Genomic DNA, 5,008 nt, shown 5'->3' on the forward strand with positions numbered 1-5,008 from the left:
AAATGCAACAACTTTCAAGCCTCGGCTAGGTAGGTTTGTAGTGGCAAAATGTGTAACACCATTTGATATAGTTTCAGGTGGCAAAATGTGTAACACGATTTCAAATAGTTTAAAGTGGCAGAATGCTCGGTAACATAGACATTTGCATTATTTAGAATTTTAGTTAGTTTTATTTTCATTATACTCAAGAGGCCACAACAAATTGTTTATTTATTTGTCTTGAATAGTTTGGTACAAACACGTTTTACAAGTTCCTTTGTCATATTTTATCAACTTTTAAACATGGCTTATACTTCACAAACTGAGTTTTAAAGGTAGGCCTGCAGACTTTTATAACCATAAATCAGAAGGTATTAACCCTAACGCTGTGAGAACGATGGTCAACAATCTAATTTACATTACCATTTTGCTCTTATACATGATTTGTCAAGCGGTTAAAATTGTGCAAAAAGCTGCGTTTTGCGAAATTACGCAATTATTTTCATAGAAATTATTGAAATATCGAAGAGTGAGTAACAACACGCGATTTTAAAAGCAGAATACGTAAATAGTTTTGAAATGAACACGTACTAAGTCCAAACAAAAACTTGTAAATATCTGTGTTTACCTTTTGGCTGCACCCATTTGCCCTCAAAGGAGAATGTTGCTTAAGATAATAAAAGATTTGTTTCGTTTTGAATAAAAGTTGAAATATGACTACAAATTCAAACAAACTTTACATATATGTCGGTTAGTTGAAAGCTTATATTACTTCAATTTTCCAATATTTTGTGAAATTTATAATGCTTTTAATCATTCACTGTCCGATATAATATGTGGCATGTGTAATAAGCACCTGGTAAACATGTTCACATCAGGGATTTTTGCAGGAATTGTGTTACAATCTCTTTGAAGAATTGGTGTCAGTCAAAGTATGACAATATTTGTCACTTAAGATGCCGTGCGTTTGATTTGGATTCTTACACCATCACTTGATTCACTTCTCTTCAACATTTGTCACTTTGGATGACATGCGTTTGATTTAGATACGTACACTGCCATTTACTCTCAGTTGTTCTATGCAACAAGGAAGCAGGAGTTTAGTTGCAACTTTGACCATGGTGTCATATGCGGAAAGAAACTCAGCAATTCCCTCTTCTAACAGACTAGTTCCTACCACTTCAATCTCTATAGTGGGAGAAACATCCATTTTCTGCAACCATGAATATGTACAAATTTTACCAATAACAATTTATGCTTTACTTCATTTGCCTGCCAAGTTGTAGTTCTTGTATAACAAATATAAAGATAAACAGTAAAAGAGAAAATAAAAACTTTAAAAAGGCAAAGTGTTTTTTAAGTTCTGAAAGGGAATATATTTGGATTTTGTTTTCTGGTTAATTATGTATTCAGTTACAGTTAGCTCATATATATTTGTATTGAGTTGAACAGGAAATAAATGAATAGCAATTAAATCTGAACACAGCTCTAAAAAAATATTTTGCAATAAGGACAAATCTAATTGATAAGGCAAACATATTGGAATTGTTACCATTGAAAATATACAGGTGGAAAAATAGCTTGACAAATTGTGGCTGATAAAAATACCTGTATTTTGGATTGAGACGAGGCTTATAAGAGACATTTCACCCTTGAGTGTTGGTGACATTGTCTGTGATTGTCACCAAGTCACCTCGTCTGGCATCGGACTGGACCGCAACATGCCATAATTTGATTTTGGCCTTCTGCTAGTCCGTTTCTGAGGTTATGACTACTACGTCAACCTTTTTGTTGCGTACCTTGACGAACAAGCAGGTGACTAGAAAGAAAATTACATTTTGAAACAATGAACACTCACCGAATCTTGCCGGGGCTTGCCGAGTAGTTGCATTTGAATATATTCATACATTGTCAAGATCCGATTCGTCTTAACTTGATAGATATAGCGTATATGTTGTTACGTCAGATATCTTGTCTCGCGGAGTAAGAACTTCTTCGCGTTGTTTGGTTGTGCACTTCCGTTGAACACTGGTTCCTGAACGATTTTGTTTCAGCTTTAAAGCCGGGCACCAAAAGATGCATGTGTGTCGTAAAGTAGCATGGTACCGTCCAAAAATTATCGCCGGTAACATATTACCATGGGTAAACTTGTTAATGCAATAGGCTGCTGATGTAGTTAACGTTATTTTCTTGGTTTAGTCTCATTTAAAATGATCACAAATATCTATTGTTAATGGGAAATTGAAGCAAAATAATAGGTCAAGTAAGATACAATCTTACTTTTTTTTTTAAATTGCGCAAGAAAAACTAAAATTTATTTTCGCTTTATCTAATTGACAAATATATAGCCTCTGTCGCACAACATCTTGTGTTAGTATTGGAATATTATATATATATCTGCTATTGAAGAGTGGAACAGAGGGCGAATATGATAACCATTCGAACAGTGAGAGAGAACATGTTCGGATTGAAACCATAACTATTTCGATATGGAAATATACTTGATATTTGATTTTCTGCTTTTACTGACTTTGTCAGTTATGATTTCTGCAAAAGGAAGTAAACTTATCTATATAGTTTCGCAATGGAAATGTCCGAAAAATATTAATCTAGGAATTGCAACGATCCTCTATTCAAAAGTAGCGGAAGACTGTGTAGAACAATGTTCGATTAGAACACACTGCACTTTTCTTACGTATACACGCACACTGCGAATTTGTAAACTATACAGCGATGACACGCCCAGAATTCCCGAAGACGTTACAAACACAGTTCCATGCGCTATCGTAAAGCGTTCCGATATTCGGCCTCTGCCGGTGAGTACTAAAAGTAGTAGTTGTAGTTGTAGTAGTAGTAGAAGTATTAGCTAAAAGTAGTAGTTGTAGTTGTAGTTGTAGTAGTAGTAGTAGTAGTAGTAGTAGTAGTAGTAGTGGTAGTGGTAGTGGTAGTGGTAGTAGTAGTAGTTGTAGTAGTAGTAGTGGTAGTAGTGGTAGTTGTTGTGTGGTGACGAATTTTGACTTGTTAAAGGATAATTAAACTGCTTTGATCGCTTTCAGCCATTTAATTATCAACTTAATTCAGTTGTATCAACTACATATACAGAAAGTGATATCACTCGTTGTATATGTTTAGCATTGGAAATGCTTAACAGAAGTTGTATTGAAATTAGTAGGCAGTTGCAGATGACAAACATGTGTGTTGTTTGTCATAAATATGTGTGATGATTTCTCACCTAATGCTGTTGTTTTGTCAGGGCGACGATGTGTGTAATTGTCAGGAGTGGGAGACATGTGATCCAAACAGCAACTCTTGCAGAAAGAAGGGTATTATAGACTTTTGTTCATCTGAATATTGAATAATATTTCACTAGAACAGTTTCTTAGAACAGTCAGGTGTGCGCGCTTAAAAACAAGACTATTGGGTATACTTGAATGTTGACCCATTTAATTATGACGCTCCATTAGTATCGTTCAGGGAGATAGTAATTAGTGCCAGTGAGAAGTTTTCCAATATCACCCATTCAAACGAAGGCTTTAACAGTAAAATATAATTGTAATAAATGATGTCAATGGTTTATGCATGTAATGGCTCAAATAGTTATGGGTTTTAATAACTAAGGTTTCTCCTGTGTGAAAACATATTTATCAGGTATGAATTTTGGGTTACGTTATTCTAATAACCAGAACGTGGCTTATCATTATCTGATAATTGACGCCATACATTGGATCGTATTCACTTAATCACTGGTAGATTTTGAGATTCAGACTCGGAAATTACGTTTGTGAATCCAACAAAATATACTTTTATCATTTAATTGGAAAAACAGGTGTGCATATATTAAAGAGACACTCTTATTCAAAATCAATACATACACATGTAAAACAAACATACATTTTGAGTGATACACCCTCAAAAACTTACTAAATAATTCACTTATGGAAATTATTTATTACTGTTAACACTATTATAACTGTGTATTTAATAGCTGAAAACGCAAAAATATTAAATGATTGCTGAATGCTAAACGATTTACTGCAATCAACTGTGGTCTCATAAGGTAGAAATACCGTGTTTTCTGTACCTTTCTTTCAAATCAAACTCGATATCCTCCATCAGATATATTGTTTTCAACATTTGTTCATCCTTTTTGGTATATAAAAACAATTCTATTTAATGTGTAAAATCTTTTTCTTAGTCATAGTGCACTTTAATAAACAACTATTGTCATTTGTAATACTTAAGTGGATTAGCAAGTTTACAATAAAATTGAAATAAGCACTCACACTGTGTCAGAAGTACTTTAACATAAATTATTGAAGTATTTTGCTGGCAGAAATTGTTGAATTGTTACATTTCAAAAAACAGGTATTAAACATTATACTAAATTATTGGCAAAATTGTAGAACATTTTTAATTAATGGTAAATGGTCAAATTATTATAAGTTTCTTTCTTAATTTATCAGCTCTAATTCACCCTGTTTTAATGTGTTTAAGTTATCAAAAAAAAACTAATATGTATAGTCACATGTAGTTAGACTTGACGTGCTTTTTATTATGACACTCTATGATCACACAGTTTTAAACCTTTTATTTTATAAGGCAGACTGTGTGGGATGTTTATAGTTTCAAACAATGACTGCATCATATCTTTGAAAAGATTTTGCATTATATGCTCTGAATTGTATCCCTCCGTCTGCAGATAGAGTTGGGATCTCTAATCATAGAAGTACTTGGGGTTTACCTATACGTTTGCTATTATTTGTTTTATTGATAATTTTTCTCAAGTTAATGCATACTTTATATAAGATTTATATTTTGCGTTTTATCTTTATTAAGGATTGTTGGGATAAGAGTGAGGTTTGTGCACATAAACTTGTTTAAACCCCCAATAAATTTACATTTTACTGACCGTTCCAAGGCGGTTAACAGTTCTTGATAAACATACCTATTTTTTAAAATATGTATAGTATGTATGCATTGTGATGTTTGTGGAGTTATGTGCTGTTCTTCTGTTTCTTGTTTGTGATTT

Source organism: Mya arenaria, chromosome 9 (genome assembly GCF_026914265.1).
Source record: "Mya arenaria isolate MELC-2E11 chromosome 9, ASM2691426v1".
NCBI lineage: Eukaryota > Metazoa > Mollusca > Bivalvia > Myida > Myidae > Mya > Mya arenaria.